The following is an 18412-nucleotide window of genomic DNA, read 5'->3' as shown; positions in this document are numbered from 1 at the left end:
GACGACCCGTCACTCTCACAGATCTTGGGAGACAGGCCAGTCCTTGCTTACAGACAGCCCCCCAACCTGAAGCAAATACTCATCAGCAACCATACACCACACAACAGAACCACTAACCCAGGAACCTATCCTTGCAACAAAGCCCATTGCCAACTGTATCCACATATCTATTCAGGGGACACCATCATAGGGCCTAATCACATCAGCCACACTATCAGAGGCTCATTCACCTGCGCATCTACCAATGTGATATATGCCATCATGTGCCAGCAATGCACCTCTGCCATGTACATTGGTCAAACTGGACAGTCTCTACGTAAAAGAATGAATGGACACAAATCAGACGTCAAGAATTATAACATTCAAAAACCAGTTGGAGAACACTTCAATCTCTCTGGTCACTCGATCACAGACCTAAGAATGGCTATCCTTCAACAAAAAAGCTTCAAAAACAGACTCCAACGAGAGACTGCTGAATTGGAATTAATTTGCAAACTGGATACAATTAACTTAGGCTTGAATAGAGACTGGGAATGGATGAGTCATTACACAAAGTAAAACTATTTCCCCTTGTTATTTCTCCCCCCCACCCCACTCCCCACTGTTCCTCAGATATTCTTGTTAACTGCTGGAATTAGCCTACCTTTCTTGTCACCATGAAAGGTTTTCCTCCTTTCCCTCCCCCCGTGCTGCTGGTGATGGCTTATCTTAAGTGATCACTCTCCTTACAGTGTGTATGATAAACCCATTGTTTCACGTTCTGTGTGTGTGTGTGTGTTTGTATATAAATCTCCCCTCTGTTTTTTCCACCAAATGCATCCGATGAAGTGAGCTGTAGCTCACGAAAGCTTATGCTCTAATAAATTTGTTAGTTTCTAAGGTGCCACAAGTACTCCTTTTCTTTTTGGGAATACAGACTAACAAGGCTGCTAATATGAAACCTGAGCCAAACCATGGAGAGCTATGGGAATGGTCCACCAGCCGCTAGTAAAGGTGCTGAAGGTTGGCTCACCCTCCTGTACCAACAATATTGAGGGGGAATCAGCATATTATGCACATGGGCCTCTTTTAGCCATTTTAGGATTTTAGAGGTACTGTGGCAGATTTTCAGCTACTGTAAATTGTAACAGCTCCAATGGGTGCCAGCAGAGAATCTGCCCCATTAACTTTGGGGATGAGAACTTCTCCTAGATGCCATTTTCTCCTTTTTATTCTGTGTTCTAAGAGGCCCTGAGCCTCAGTAACCCCCTCCTCTGGCCTGGGAGAGCTGGATGTGTTTCCGTCCCAAGTCCATCAATGCAGATCCTTGAATCTATCATGCATGCATTGCTTGGGAGCAGTACTCCAAACCTTTTGAGGTGGGGGCGGGGGCAAGGTACTGAGCCTAGAATTTGAACTAAGATCTCGAACAAGGCCAGCCTGCTATAGTTATTGTTAAATTACAAAATCTTACTAATGTAAAGTATGACTACCAGGGATTCTGATGTTTTCCTTGCCTAAAGCTCATATCATTATACTCTGGAATGCTGCATTTGGGGGGAATGGGTGCAGTGAACCCTGAAGAAACACCCAGAAGAGGTATTGTAGGGAACAATTCTCTAGTGGTAGTGAGATAGATTACCTAGTCTAATACGTCTTTTCCATCTATAACTTCTAATATACTAGTCTTGATCCAAGTGCACCATTCTCATTTATTAATGACACTTTTATTAATAGCAGCACAGCTCTTATTAGCTGGGAACTCGAAAAAGGAAACACTCCTGTTAGTACTTGAACGTAGTGGAGCTTGAGTAAATGGAGAAATAAATGTAGCAAATTAAAGCTCAGCAAGGAACACACACACAACTTACAAATATCGAGTTAGCTAGCTTCCTTTTACTAAATTTCCAGATCATTTACAATTTACTAGCTATAAAACTGAAATACTTAAATTTGTATGTATTAAATTGATAGTGAAAATTTTCAGTGAAGAGGACAAGCTACCATACCAATAAATATATATGACATACTATGCATGACATCTTCTCCTTGGAATAAGAAAGAAAATGGATTTAAACATGTATCCAAAGACTGCTACCCAAACAGTACCCAACAGACAGCAAGGGAGTGAACGATAGCTAAGACTAACTTTATAACTCTTTATAATGGAAATTATTACAAGGATATTGGAGATATCACATGAAAATAAAAATGAAAAACTATTTTTGGATTTTTTAAGCCATCATGAGAAATAAGAAGTTATTTAAAAGAAAGAGGAAAGCGTCTTCTGCTGCAAATTTGTGTTGTTAATAAATATGGACCTAAAATAATACTCTGGGTTCAGGAGATTTTACAAAGCCACATTTAACAATTGACCTCTATTTTTATAATGAGCCATCATATCCTGCAGCACCTTTTGATATTCTTTGGCAGTCTCCTATCCAAATACTCCTGGACCTACAGTAGGCTAGCTAATGAGATTTAACTAGGTCACAGCCTGAAGTGATATGAATGCACCAGAAACACCAATTTAAAATAATTTGGTTGCGGTTAAGACGATTATATACTGAAAATACACACAAATCTTCCCATGGTACCCTCTCACCTTCTGCCCACTCTGCCTATCAGTTCTGCCTTCCCTGCCAAACTTTTCCTTACATCTAATCCTAGCAGAAGAATAGCTGTGAAATTATTCCTCTACATTGAGTTTATGTAGGTATGCATGTTAAGGTGCCACACAATGTGGTTCTTAACCCCAAGAAGATAAAGGTATGTAAGAAGAGTATGTGGCAAAAGCCACCAGCCGAGTATCACTCTATTAGTTATAGATTTATGTATAAATCAATGTAAATCACTAGTTTACAGATACAATATTAACTTAGGGCATGTCTGCACTGCAAAATTAAGTCAACCTAACTTACGTTGGCATACTGCTGCTGCAGTAATTACATCGCTTGTGCTTGGTCCTCACCAGAAGCTCCACTGACACTGCGTTGATCTAACTACAGCGACATTGATTCTATGTGTCTTGTGGAGGTGGAGTTATTAAGTAGGTGCAGCAGGTAAGTTATGTCAGTGGGAGTTAAATTTTAGAGTAGACAATTCCATAGTTTGGTTGACATAAGCTGCCTTGCATCAATCTAACTCTGTAGTGTAGACCAGGGCTTAATAAGCCACATTTCAGATAGAGGCGTCTGAGCCAAGTGAGTACTGGGAATGAGAAGTGAACAGGGGAGAGAGTGGATTGCATACTAGTCAGAGGAAAGAAGACTGAGGAAATTAGGACCAGATCTAAGTTTACTGGTGCTTTAGGTAATGCCTCTGTACTGGGAGGCTGATTATCAGGAGGAGGGGTGGAGTGATTGCAAGCCTGAGTTCCAGGTTGGTTCCTGAGGGAGTGTAGTGGCTAGTGTAGGGGGTACTGGATAGTGAGGAATTTTTGTACATCACATAGAATGTATTTGGAAAAGACGTGTGCACAAAATGAAAGGAGCTGAAGTGACTTTATATTCAGGATCCTCATCTGCTCACCTTCCTGTTTTCCTACCTGTTGGTCTGTAGCTGTGGCATATGGTGCCATGCCAGGCATTAGAATGTGCACTCTTCAGGACAGGGAGTGAGTCTGTATTTGTAAGATGGATACAATGAATAAATAACAATAACAAAGTCAGTTCCTGTTTTCTTGATGTTTCCTGGGTTGTTCTTGATTCAGTTTTCCATCCCCTCCCCTCAGCATCTCTATCTGTCCCTAAATCCCACTCTTTAGGGCAGGGTACTTATCTTCTCGCCATCTGGTCTCCTCCTGTTATTATTATTTATTATGTGTTCTCTGGTTGTGCTTAGAGGCCAGGACCCCATTGTGCTAGGGACTGTACCTGTTCTATTGTATTCTATATAGGTTCTTATACCATGTTCATTGTTGTAGTATGTGAGCATTTTCCAGTAGTGTGTTAAGTGATGTGACATGTGGATTGTTCTTTCATCCTCTTCCCATGTGAAGAACTGTATGTTCAATGGAGTGTTTAGTTTTAGTATGGTTGGTTGTTGTTATGCAATGCACAGACAATCCAGGAAGTTTTTGGGGAGTGTTGGGGACAACTTCCTGGTACAAGTGCTGGAGGAACCAAGTAGGGGCCGTGCTCCACTTGACCTGGTTCTTACAAACAGGGAAGAATTGGTAGGGGAAGTAGAAGTGGGTGGCAACCTAGGCAGCAGTGACAATGAGATGGTTCAGTTCAAGATCCTGACAAAAGGAAGAAAGAAGTGTAGCAAAATACAGACCCTGGACTTCAGAAAAGCAGCCTTAGACTCCCTTAGAGAACTGACTGGCAGGATCCCCGGGAGGCTAATATGAGGGGGAAAAGGAGTCCAGGAGAACTGGCTATATTTTAAAGAAGCCTTATTGAGGGTGCAGGAACAAACCATCCCAATGTGCAGAAAAAACAGCAAATGTGGCAGGAGATCAGCTTGGCTTAACAGTGAAATCTTCAGTGAGCTTAAACTCAGAAAGGAAGACATGGACATTTGTACAGATGACTAGAGAGGAAATTTCTTTGAAAATTCGTGGTGATCAGGGGAGGTCCTGGACAATTGGAAAAAAGAAAATATAGTGCCCATATTGAAAAAAAGGGAAGAAAGAGAACCCGAGGAACTACAGACCGGTCAGCCTCACTTCTGTCCTTGGCAAAATCATGGAGCAGGTCCTCAAGGAATCCATTTTGAAGCACTTTGAGGAAAGGAAGGTGACAGTCAACATGGATTCACCAAGGGCAAGTCATGCCTGACCAACCCGATTGCCTTCTATGAAGAGATAACTGGCTTTGTGGATATGGGGAAAGCGGTGGATATGATATATCTTGACTTTAGCAAAGCTTTTGATTTGGTCTCCCACAGTATTCTTGCCAGCAAGTTAAAGAAGTAGGGATTGGATGAATGGACTATAAGGTGGATAGAAAGCTGGCTAGATTGTCGGGCTCAATGGGTAGTGATCAACGGCTCGATGTCTAGTTGGCAGCCAGTATCAAGCGGAGTGCCCCGGGGTCAGTCCTGAGGCCGATTTTGTTCAACATCATTGTTAATGATCTGGATGGTGGGATTAATTGCACACACAGCAAGTTTCCAGATAACACTGAGCTGTGGGGAGAGGTAGAATCATAGAATCATAGAATCATAGAATATCAGGGTTGGAAGGGACCCCAGAAGGTCATCTAGTCCAACCCCCTGCTCAAAGCAGGACCAAGTCCCAGTTAAATCATCCCAGCCAGGGCTTTGTCAAGCCTGACCTTAAAAACCTCTAAGGAAGGAGATTCTACCACCTCCCTAGGTAACGCATTCCAGTGTTTCACCACCCTCTTAGTGAAAAAGTTTTTCCTAATATCCAATCTAAACCTCCCCCATTGCAACTTGAGACCATTACTCCTCGTTCTGTCATCTGCTACCATTGAGAACAGTCTAGAGCCATCCTCTTTGAAACCCCCTTTCAGGTAGTTGAAAGCAGCTATCAAATCCCCCCTCATTCTTCTCTTCTGCAGACTAAACAATCCCAGCTCCCTCAGCCTCTCCTCATAAGTCATGTGCTCTAGACCCCTAATCATTTTTGTTGCCCTTCGTTGTACTCTTTCCAATTTATCCACATCCTTCCTGTAGTGTGGGGCCCAAAACTGGACACAGTACTCCAGATGAGGCCTCACCAGTGTCGAATAGAGGGGAACGATCACGTCCCTCGATCTGCTCGCTATGCCCCTACTTATACATCCCAAAATGCCATTGGCCTTCTTGGCAACAAGGGCACACTGCTGATAGGTAGATACACTGGAGGGTAGGGATATGGTCTAGAGTGACCTAGACAAATTGGAGGATTAGGCCAAAATAAATCTGATGAAGTTCAACAAGAACAAAGTGTAGAGTCCTGCATTTAGGAGGGAAGAAATCCTTGCACCGCTACAGGCTGGGGACCGACTGGCTAAGCAGCAGTTCTGCAGAAAAGAAACTGGGGATTACAGTGGACAAGAAGCCAGATATGAGTCAGAAGAAGTGTGTCTTTGTTGCCAAGAAGGTCAAAGGCATATTGGACTGTATTAGTAGGAGCATCGCCAGCAGATCAAGGGAAGTGATTATTCCGCTCTATTTGGCACTGGTGAGGCCACATCTGGAGTACTGCGTCCAGTTTTGGTCCCCCCACTACAGAAGGGATGTGGAGAGAGTCCAGCAGAGGGCAATGAAAATGATTAGGGGGCTGGGGCACATGACTTATGAGGACAGGCTGAGGGAACTGGGCTTATTTAGTCTGCAGAAGAAAAGAGTGAGGGGGGATTTGATAGCAGACTTCAACTACCTGAAGGGGGTTCCAAAGAGGATGGATCTAGACTGTTCTCAGTGGTAGCAGATGACAGAACAAGAAGCAATTTTCTCAAGTTGCAGTCGGGGAGGTCTAGGTTGGATATTAGGAAACACTATTTCACTAGGAAGGTGGTGAAGCACTGGAATGGATTACCTAGGGAAGTGGTTGAATCTCCATCCTTAGAGGTTTTTAAGGCCTGGCTTGACAAAGCCTTGTCTAGGATGATTTAGTTGGTGTTGGTCCTGCTTTGAGCAAGGGATGGGAATAGATGACCTCCTGAGGTCTCTTCCAACCCTAATCTTCTATGATTCTATGTACATGTTGCTATATGCTTGTACAAGATAAGGCAGGTCAAAAACTGTGCCTCGCACTTGGAGCAGAAGGTGGTGAGATTTGTAATGGTCCTTAGTAACATAAGCTGTTCATTTCACAGTCTGGGACCAGCCTCCAAGAAAGCTCCGTCTCCTGCACAGATGATCTTTATGCATGTATTTTGCAAACATATAATATAGACCTAACTCTCTACATGGTGGTTTAATCTGCACTAGAGGAATGTAAATTCTAATGTGCACTAATGCGTTGCACACTAATAGGTCCATGTGAACCCTGCTTTCAAAGAGTATTACATTAAGAGGCACTTGGGAACTTTGAGTGTGCACCAGTAGGGGCCACACTGGCCAGTTATAGAGCACAATAGGCTAGTGCAGACTAAAGCACCATGTAGACAAATTCAGAGAGACAGCCTCTGCCCCAAACAGCATTCTGGAGATAGGCTTCTGACCCATGATGTTCTTCTGGCCCGTTGCCTGGTTCTGCAATGGAACTCATACAGGAGCCATGGAACTCTCCTTGCAACATGGTATCCCATGTGGCCACTTACTCAACGCCTAAAGCTCACCTTGAAGGAAACAGATTAAGGAAAGAAGGAGGGGCTGGTTTTGTAACTGGTAATTAGTATAGAGACCAGCATTCAGACTTTCCCTTTTTCCTCAGAAGAATGCAGTATACAGTAATAGTTCTAAGCACTGGGAACCTCAAGCAGTACTGATCTGAGCAACATCGCCATAGTAAATTGCACTGACAATTCACATTCAAGGTAATTTGTGGTTGTCACTATACACCAAAGCCACTCACAACTTCATGGAGACTCCAGGGAATAAAACTCCTGCTGTTAACGCTCCTGTTATGTGGGCTCAAGGAGAATCACATATAGTTTGTAGTAGTATAGGACTCTGACTCACAGTTGAGCACTTCTGATTCCATCTAGCAGAGGGCCGTGATACACATACATACACAGGCAGCTCAACACACTACAGTTTGGTTTCTGTCTTTCATACAAACTCAATCCCCAAAAGCTCATTGAGTTGAATCCACCAATCATGTCTAAAGATAAACAAAAATAGCAGAAGGAAGGAAATGAGGAGGTTACACACAAGGCAGAAGAGAAATTCTTTTGCTGACACTTGAAATCTCAACATGTTACATAAATGGAGAAGATGGCTATTATGCAATAACAACCTGTTTGAATAATTTCTCAAGACAAAGCTTCCCCACTGTGTGGATTATTCTGTAGCAGATTTTACACTCCTGTCTTCATGCGCATGTGAAAAAGTGGGGTTTTTACCCACAAAAGCTTATGCCCAAATAAATCTGTTAGTTTTTAAGGTGCCACCGGACTCCACATTGTTTTTGTGGATACAGACTAACACGGCTACCCCTCTGATACTCCTGTCTTCATGACCATGTTTACTTTAGAAAATTTTCAAAGCAGTGTGTCTGAAGGTCGGCTCTAACAAAGGGATATGTAGATTCAGTATTTTGACAAAGTCCAGAAGCAGCATGCCTTGTGCTGACTCATAGCATTCCCATTGCAGCCTCAGGACGTAATCAGAACTAGTGGTTGTTGCTAGCTGATGTTTGTTCTGAGGTTCAATCCACTTTGATGAGTGTTGATGATTTAGTGGTTGTCTGTTTTTTGTTTTGTTTTTGTGAGGGTCATATTGCATAACTAGTACTAGCGGAAGTCAGCCCCAGGACAGGCAGAAACCAGACAAACAGCCTATTTCAGTCCTAGGTTTCTCTCAAGTATAGTCTTTCCCTCAAGTTCAAATTCTGTGGTGTATTAGCATTTGCAGTGCTGATAGATGACAGACTGTATTTTAGGCTAAGGCTAATGTCATAGGGTGATTGGCCCCTTTAAGGGGAGAAGAGGCCACCACACTGTGCCATATGTAATTAGCTGCTTCCCAGCCTGAGAAGACAGGACTACAGAAGATCACATGATAGCTTAATGGTCCCGTGTCTTATAAAAAAGACAGAGAGATCAGCCTGAGAGGATCCACAAGGAGTGGGAGGGTTCATGTAGAAGGCCCCGAGCCAGGGTCTGCAGGAAGTTGGGTACTCCAAGGGATCCCACCAGGGGAACAAGTGCTCTATATCAGATCAGGGGAAATACTCTCAAAGGTAGTACAGAAGGGACTAGGAACAGGGCCCAGAAGGCAGGCTGAAGAAAAGTCCTGAAGAACAAAGGACTATTTTTATTTGGGACTTCTTTGTTGGACTTTTGCTACCTTGGAAAGGATTAAGTTTATCACTTGGTTGTGAGGGCTGAGCCATATCTCCAACACAGACCAGTGTCTGGAAAGCTGAGGAGACCGACATCACGGATGGAAACTGAGGAAGGGAGTGCCAGCTCCATCATACTGTGTTATAGGGCAGCCATACCCAATGACAGCTACCAAACAAATTATTTCAGTAGCAACCTTAAGACAGCATTTCGACCCAGGCCCCCAAATATGAGCAATTACTGCAGTAACTCTTTGCATCACTCCCTCATGGCTTTAATTCTGAATAATTCTTATGTTAGGTCTCTGCGAGAGTCCTCTGCCTGCCTTACTATGTTTACTATCCTGCTCCAAAGATGCCCTGCTGTGCCTCACTATAGCCCTGCTCCAGTGCTCTGCTAAAGAAGGAGGCAAGAATCAGGTTTTAATTAATATCTGACCTGTTTGTGTTCCTGGGCTGAAGGAAGTCAATAGGGTTCACAAGGTGTAAGTCAATGAACAGTTTGTGCCCTTGTTTCACACCCGCCGCCCGAGTCAGTTTGGATTTTTAGATGCACATGCATTGTGGGCAGAACAGAGGATTTTTAGTTCCCAAAACCAAATGCTACTCCCGCTTAGGCTAAAGGAGAATCTTCTTTAGCTCAGTAATATTAGGCTTTATAGCCTCTCTAGTTTGCTGCCACTAGATAGCAACAAGAAAAGGAGTACTTGTGGCACCTTAGAGACTAACAAATTTATTTGAGCATAAGCTTTCGTGAGCTACAGCTCACTTCATCGGATGCATTTGGTGGAAAATACAGTGGGGAGATTTATATACACACACACAGAGAACATGAAACAATGGGTTTTATCATACACACTGTAAGGAGAGTGATCACTTAAGATGAGCCATCACCACCAGCGGGGGGGGGGGAAGGAGGAAAACCTTTCATGGTGACAAGCAAGGTAGGCCATTTCCAGCAGTTAACAAGAACATCTGAGGAACAGTGGGGGATGGGGTGGGGGGGAGAAATAACATGGGGAAATAGTTTCACTTTGTGTAATGACTCATCCATTCCCAGTTTCTATTCAAGCCTAAGTTAATTGTATCCAGTTTGCAAATTAATTCCAATTCAGCAGTCTCTCGCTGGAGTCTGTTTTTGAAGTTTTTTGTTGAAGGATAGCCACTCTCAGGTCTGTAATCGAGTGACCGGAGAGATTGAAGTGTTCTCCGACTGGTTTTTGAATGTTATAATTCTTGACGTCTGATTTGTGTCCATTCATTCTTTTACGTAGAGACTGTCCAGTTTGACCAATGTACATGGCAGAGGTGCATTGCTGGCACATGATGGCATATATCACATTGGTAGATGCGCAGGTGAATGAGCCTCTGATAGTGTGGCTGATGTGATTAGGCCCTATGATGGTGTCCCCTGAATAGATATGTGGATACAGTTGGCAATGGGCTTTGTTGCAAGGATAGGTTCCTGGGTTAGTGGTTCTGTTGTGTGGTGTATGGTTGCTGATGAGTATTTGCTTCAGGTTGGGGAGCTGTCTGTAAGCAAGGACTGGCCTATCTCCCAAGATCTGTGAAAGTGATGGGTTGTCCTTCAGGATAGGTTGTAGATCCTTGATGATGCATTGGAGAGGTTTTAGTTGAGGGCTGAAGGTGATGGCTAGTGGCGTTCTGTTATTTTCTTTGTTGGGCCTGTCCTGTAGTAAGTGACTTCTGGGTACTCTTCTGGCTCTGTCAATCTGTTTCTTCACTTCAGCAGGTGGGTATTGTAATTGTAAGAATGCATGATAGAGATCTTGTAGGTATTTGTCTCTGTCTGAGGGGTTGGAGCAAATGCGGTTATATCATAGAGCTTGGCTGTAGACAATGGATCGTGTGGTGTGATCTGGATGAAAGCTAAAGGCATGTAGGTAGGAATAGCGGTCAGTAGGTTTCCGATATAGGGTGGTGTTTATGTGACCATCGCGTATTAGCACCGTAGTGTCCAGGAAGTGGATCTCTTGTGTGGACTGGTCCAGGCTGAGGTTGATGGTGGGATGGAAATTGTTGAAATCATGGTGGAATTTCTCAAGGGCTTCTTTTCCATGGGTCCAGATGATGAAGATGTCATCAATGTAGTGCAAGTAGAGTAGGGGCATTAGGGGACGAGAGCTGAGGAAGCATTGTTCTAAGTCAGCCATAAAAATGTTGCCATACTGTGGGGTCAGTACCCACCGCAGTGCCGCTGATTTGAAGGTATACATTGTATAGAGATACAAAACCTTTTAGCAATTCTGATTCCATCCAGCTGAGGGCAGTTGTGCATACAACTACCTGCCTGCATATTAGGACAAAAAGAAAAGGAGTACTTGTGGCACCTTAGAGACTAACAAATTTATTAGAGCATAAGCTTTCGTGAGCTACAGCTCACTTCATGCATCCGATGAAGTGAGTTGTAGCTCACGAAAGCTTATGCTCTAATAAATTTGTTAGTCTCTAAGGTGCCACAAGTACTCCTTTTCTTTTTGCGAATACAGACTAACACAGCTGCTACTCTGAAACCTGTCATATTAGGACAGTAAGAGAAGCAAAACCTAGTTTTATAAAGATTTTAAGAAGTACTTTCCTTCATTCACAGTCTAAAGGAAAGTACAGGCAGTCACTCAGATGCTCTCCCTTGTAGACTGACACTAAATGGGTATTATCATGTTTGGGAGACGTTACAAATAGAAGGGACTGATTATGATTTTCTGCTCACTGTACAGTAGTTGTATATCAACAACAATCCTGAAGAGCTAGGAACTGCCGGAAGAAGGTTCTCTGTTAATACTTTTTATGGCTATGGCATCTTCTGTCTGAGAGGCTCAAACATTTACTCATTGAGTCTCACAGCTCCCATGTGCGGTAGGCAATTTTACAGATGCAGGAATCTGAGGCACAGAAAAGTGACAGCTCAGATCCACAAAGAGATTTGTGCATTGCAATGCTCAGCATCACAACACTTACCTTTTAGGTGCCTAGAAAAATCACAGGACTAACACCACCAGCCACTGAGTTAGGTGCTTAAGCCCCCTATACAATGGATGGGAGAGATAAGTGCTTAACTATACAATCCACAAAAGCCAGCATGCTAAGCATGGAGCTGCCTGAGCCATCCAATAGGAGATGCCAAGGAGAGGAGGATGTCCTAAGCCACACCCATCTCATAGAGATAGGCGCTTAAATCAAGGCTTTAGGGAGGCACTTATCTCTGCTTGCAATCCACAGCCAGGAACCCCTCCACTGAAGTGACACGGCTTAGATGCCTAAGTTATTTCTTGTGAGAAGGAGTGAGGCAGGCATCTAAATCCCTGCAAACTTGTCTGATAAGGAGGTGATGCCATCACCCATCATATAACATTTAACTTACTGGTTAGAGAGCTCACCTGGGATGTGGAAGGTCAGATTCAATTCCTCACTCTGCCTGAGGGGGAGAGAATTTGAACAGGATCTCCCACACCTCTCGGAGTGCTCTAACTATGGGATGTTCTGATGGGGAGTGTCCCTCAATCTCTCCTGCTGAAGCTGTTCCACTGCAGATAAATACTTAGAGTCATTGGCCAGAGTGAGACAATGTAGCCTGGTAGTTAGGGCATCCACTTAAGAGGCAGGAGATCCAGTCCCTCTCCTCCAAAGACTCTTTAATCATTTATACACAGTTGAGGCACCTACAGGATTAGGTGACATCTAAAAGGCTATTTTGTGAGTTGCAGTGATGCCTAAAACTGGGAATCAGGTGCTTAAGTACCATTGTGGATCTGAGCCTAAATCACACAAGCAGTCTGCGGAAGACAGGGGATTAAACCTTCATCTGCCATTTCCAAAACACGAGGGTCACCGTTCATCTCCCTTGATAATGCTAGGTGAAAATGGAATGGTGGCATCTGTAAAATGTTTTCCGGAAGTGCTGTAGTTCAGAGCCTTTCCCCTAAAGTTCAACAGATCAAAGGCAGCCAAGTTTAGCAGTGACTGAAAGTCATTACCAATTTATGGCTGTTCAGTGTCCTTTGTGAAAAAAGTTGGATGACTCTTAGCCCAGTCCCTAGGGGACAGATATCCCCCTCATTAAAACCACCATCACAACTGGCATCGTTGTCTCCCTGGCCCTGAAAGAAAATTTCAGCTGAAACATTTATATGGAGAAGAAGAATATCTAAAGTTCTAACAGTTAATGGTAGCAAAGGAGAACAGAACAGGAGATACAACGTCATGTTTCTGGATTTAAATTATCTCTAATTATTAAGGATGGGGGAAAACCTTCATGGGAAGCAGTTTATCCCACATCTGGCTATTGTGAGGCTCTTATTTTCCCTTTGAAGCATCACATGCTGGCAACTGTCAGAGACAGGGTACTGGACTACATAGCTGGAGCTCTGGTCTGAACCAGCATGGCAATTCTATGTTTCTGTGACCAAGGACTGGACTAGTTGTGGAGAGCAAAGCACTCTCTCCCCCCTACAGTTGAGCCAAGTAAGTCAAGGCTGAGAAAGATTGCTGGGACAATACAGGGGAACCTGCACTGAAACTGCTACACTGTGCTTGTTCTGCGAATTGAAAACTCCGCTCTCCAAAGCTAATAATTCCACTCCATTTGCCTGCAGGCTGTTCACATAATAAATAAACGTGCTGCAACATAGCATGAAGTTCACTCTGTACACCTGCAACACAGCCACTTGGACTGCTGGCATTATTGTCACCATACAGTCTGTGTAGAGCTGCAGCACCACTAGATTAATGCTTGATTTTTCTGTTACTTTAACACCTACCAGCTCCTTGTCACAGTCTTTGTCATCTGGCCAAGGAGATGAAGCAGCAACATGCTCCTTAATTGACTAGATGAGTTTCTGGTCAGGAATCCAATCTGAGTCCCTCTCCTTGCAATACAGAGCACTATTTCCATGTCACCAACTTCAGGGGTTAAATGAACTCAGACATAGGAAATGGCTTATGTCTCCCTAGAAATCCACCCTGCCCTAAAATAAATGCAAGACATCAGAAAAGTGAGTCTGGGTTAGTGAAATTTCCTACGGTGAAATGACTTCCTTCAACAACACTCAGATTTCAGAGTAGCAGCCGTGTTAGTCTGTATTCGCAAAAAGAAAATGAGTACTTGTGGCACCTTAGAGACTAACAAATTTATTAGAGCATAAGCTTTTGTGAAGTGAGCTGTAGCTCACGAAAGCTTATGCTCTAATAAATTTGCTAGTCTCTAAGGTGCCACAAGTACTCCTTTTCTTTTTTCAACAACACTGGAACTTTCGTTCTATTTCACTAGATTATTTCACTCCAAGTGGGTTATGCCTAAGGCTGCACTGCAAAAGTATGGTTGTTTTGTTAAAACAAGAGAATCAAAGAAATAAAACAAGAAGAGAGAACTCCTCATGGAACAAACAGTACAGAACATTTGTGCCCACTCCCTCTTTTTGAGCTGCTAAGAAATCCAAGTCCTGCAGAGTCTAAGAAGTTGTATAAAAGTAACCCTCTGGGGAAAGCAGCTCATGCAGCTACGGATTTATAGACACGTGAGCTGTGCTGAGGTCTGAATCTGGAGGAAAAAACAAAACAAAACAAGCAGCTCAATTACCTTCTTTCTTATAACAAAGCACTCGGGATACTCACAATTTCTAGACACCCCTTTTCATAGTCTCAGTGCTGCTGTAGCAAACACATTCCTCAGCCCATGTGTTTTCTAGCCATAGACTACTTTAGTTTTCAGTGTGGGGCGGGGTGTTTGTGTGGAGGGGAGGGATTTCGTGTATGCTTCTGATTTGAAATTGCCAAAAGTCTTTTTCTAACTTCCAATTTTGCAATCTGTCTGTCTGCACTCGGATTTTCTGCTATTTGTGTTGGTTTTAAGCCTTTTATTTACACATTTTTGGAGCCAAAAATTTCAGAGGTCGTTTGTTTGTTTGAATTTTTAGCCTAAAAATTTTGAAAATTTAATAGTTCTTGATTTAAAAAAAAATCCCAACAAAGACAGCAATCTTTGCTCTTATTCTATCCATATTGCAAAATTCCTGCTTCTCACCCCTTCCCCTCATATACTGCTAGGATCCACCTGGAGTCTCCAGGAATTAAAAATTAATCTTTCATTAAAGATTATGTCATGTGATGAAACCTCCAGAATATGTCTAACCAAAATTGGCAACCCTAATCTCATGTGCTTTTTTCATCATGTTTGACTTATTATTCTAATTTGTTACTTGTGGCTTTCTAATATGCAGTGTTGGTTATGCATTTGTGATTTAGAGCATTTGTTTCTATAACTAATCACTATAACATTTTCAGATAAGAACAAGAGAAATTAACACCAGCTAAATCTGTCAAGGGAGAACAGGGATTTCTCTCTTCAAGCTTGTCCTTTTAAAAAATTGTTTACAGTGTTCATTGAGTACACACTGATCCACTGGAATTAGTGGTCGGTCTTCTCACTTTTATTTGCTTATATATCAAGGACACACACTTCATGCAGTATTTTATATTTTTCCATGTAGAGATGGTCTCCTAACCAGGACTCCCAATCTAAGCAGCCTCTAACTTTACAAGGGGAGGGGAGATCATTTCAAATCGGAATCCAAATTTAGTAGCCTGCACCTATATCTTTAATAGGCTGACCCAAATATTCCTCGACTTTAGGGGGGCCTGCATCTGAACTTTGGTGTCAAATATTCATCAGTACTCAGTTACCAGCACAATCGTTCACTGCAGATAGATTAGATTAGATATCTGGCAGCGGTTGTGCTGACACCTGTATTTATCAAGCTAATCAGTATTATTTCATGTATTCTCTGTCCTCCTCCTCCATCTATTTGTTTTATCCATCTGCTTTTATTTCATCATGCTTTTCAATTGGGACTGGGTGTGTACACCACAGGATCCTGATCCCTAATCAGGTCCTCTAGGTGCTACTGTAATAGAGGTAATAAGAAATAACTTTTGAGTGCTATAAATAGGGACATTTAGGAATGGGGAGGAAAAAAGACACACTTTCCAACTCCACTGAAGTACAGAGGCTAGCTGGCCTTTTTTGGAAGGAAAATATGTGCAGAATGGAAAACATTTTCCTAAAAATAAGGACAGCTGGACCCTCTTAAATAGGGAGAGTGCACTACTCCCATGCCTTGTTTTACCTTTTAGACAAGAAGAGAACCTATTCTGATAGTTAAAACACAACCTGGGATTCAGGAATTCTGGTTTCTACTCCCTACTCTGTCACTGATTTGTTGCTTGGCCAAGTCACTTAACCTCATCTGTAAAATGGAGGTAACACTTCCCAGAGTAATGTAAAGTTTAACTTTTTAATGTCAGGAAAGTGCTTGGAAAGTTTAGATGAAAAGCACTAGAGAAATGCAGCATATTAATACTGGCCTTAAGTGTCAAATGCAGACCTAGTATGAATGGGAACAAACTACACTGAAGTTAGTTGGACAAGTTCACTCATTGCATTCAATATAATTACACTTGGTTATGCCAGTAGTGAATTTAGCCCCAAGTGGCTGCACTTGCTTACACTAGGATTGGGCATGGCCCTATGTATTTTGGTCCTGAGATATAGCTGAGGTGGCCTTTGACAGGTTTGGAGATTTGGTTCAGATAAGCACCCAGACATATGGATGCTTATCCTAGTCCCTTCTGCTAAATTGGGTGCAAATGTCATCAGACAATGGCAATATGAGCAGTAGTTGCCCCTGATTTACTATGTACTGTGCTAATTAGGTTCCTTTGGAGGGAGGAAGAGATCAGATACAGCGTACATGCTGCTTTTATTTCTGTTTGGAACAACTGGGGCCCAGTTGTTTTGGAAGCTACAGAATTAAAATATTGTTTGTGGTTTTGAAATGGGTCAAAGTCAGAACCTTGTTATCAAATCCTCATATTTGGTGGATCAGGTAAAATAAGACCCACAGCTGAGCACGCCCTAATTTTGATTCTGCGAAATCCAAACCAACCTGTTTTCGATATTAATGTATTCAAGCTGCTTTTATTTGTCTCTGCCTCCTTTTAGCATAAAATGAGGATCTCAGTGGATGATCTCAGAGACATTTTCTCAATGCAGTTCACTAGACACCCCCTGAGTTTCCTGACTTTCATTCTAGGATATCAAAACCTGTTGACACACTGCTTCTTCCATGTATATTCTTAAGGAGTCCATAGGATACACTACAATTAACTTAGGCTTGAATAAAAACTGGGAACGGATGGGTCATTACACAAAGTAAAACTATTTCCCCATGTTTATCTCTCCCCCCCCCGTTCCTCAGATGTTCTTGTCAACTGATGGAAATGGCCCACCTTGATTATCACTACAAAAGGTCCCCCCCCCCCGCTCTCCTGCTTGTAATAGCTCACCTTACCTGATCACTCTCATTACAGTGTGTATGGTAACACCCATTGTTTCATGTTCTCTGTGTATATAAATCTCCCCACAGTATTTTCCACTGAATGCATCCGATGAAGTGAACTGTAGCTCACGAAAGCTTATGCTCAAATAAATTTGTTAGTCTCTAAGGTGCCACAAGTCCTCCTTTTCTTTTTGCGGATACAGACTAACATGGTTGCTATTCTAAAACATGACCTATTTAGGATCATGCTATCCGACTGTAAGTTCCTTGGAGCAGAGTCCATTGTTTTGTACAGTGCCCAGCATGCTGTTGGTTTATAACAAATAGTATTAATAATTTAGAAATGATACTTGAGAAGAGAGAGAGGGTAACAGACTCAATAAAAAGTGCAAATACATGGAAGTGTCCTACTTTGACTGTAAGCACAATCTTCAAGGAAGGAAGCATACTGAAGGCCCGTAGTCTGGTGCTTTATTCCTTCACCAATGCTGCCACCTAGGGACAAATATTTATTTCTGCAGCTGTTTATATTGGTGACCTTCTCTGACCAACATAGCAGGCCCTGATCCTGCAAAGACATACGTGTGTGTATATATGTGTGTGATTGACTTTACATACCATGAGTTAGTCTCATTGGCATTAACAGAAATAACTCCTTTTAAAAAATGCTTAATTTTTAAAATTAGCCTAGGGGAGCTAATAAAGATTGATGAATGTGGGAAGTCTGAAATACCTGAGTCTTGAGAGTTTTAAGTTAATGTTTATGGACATGAAATGCTTTTAATAAAAAGTATTCATATTTATTTCATAACAGTGCGATTGTTCCTTATAGGGAGTTTTCTAGTGTTGAGTCTTCCAAAAGAAGAGTTGGAAGCACCATTGCTTCAGAAGAGATTATAAAGCCAAAGTGATCAACTCGTCTGACCTCCTGTGTAATACATCCCATTGAACTTCCCTGAATTAATTAATTTATATGATAAAGAGTCTGCTGTAAGTCAAACAGACTTACAGCAGACTCTTTATCATATAAATATAAAGAAAACAAGGAAAGAAGAAGTGGGACCACTAAACACTGAGGATGGGGTGGAGATTAAAGATAATCTAGACACGGCCCAACACCTACTAGAATACTATGCCTACATTTTTAATGAGCGTAATGAGGATTTTAAGAATA

At 42.3% G+C, this 18412-nt stretch overlaps 1 protein-coding gene across 4 annotated transcripts in view; it reads right to left on the bottom strand.

Moving 5' to 3' along the window:
• SLCO2B1 (solute carrier organic anion transporter family member 2B1) overlaps positions 1–14633 on the bottom strand; it is a 113079-nt gene extending 98446 nt beyond the window's left edge. Inside the window, exons 1-3 of one of the 4 annotated variants that reach the window (XM_043504018.1) lie at positions 14516–14592; positions 13663–13869; positions 12282–12429 (exon numbers count right to left, since the gene is read on the bottom strand). The gene's annotated coding sequence lies outside the window, so the exon portion shown is untranslated. Of the gene's footprint in view, positions 1–12281; positions 12430–13662; positions 13870–14515 lie in introns of all 4 variants that reach the window. The other 3 variants (XM_043504017.1, XM_038416026.2, XM_038416035.2) reach the window with 3 other exon arrangements.
• Positions 14634–18412: the final 3779 nt, after the last annotated feature.

The sequence above is a fragment of the Dermochelys coriacea genome, chromosome 1, assembly GCF_009764565.3.
Source record: "Dermochelys coriacea isolate rDerCor1 chromosome 1, rDerCor1.pri.v4, whole genome shotgun sequence".
NCBI classification, from domain to species: Eukaryota; Metazoa; Chordata; order Testudines; family Dermochelyidae; genus Dermochelys; species Dermochelys coriacea.
Note: the sequence above shows the minus strand (reverse complement) of the source record. Positions and strands in the feature narration are given on the sequence as shown.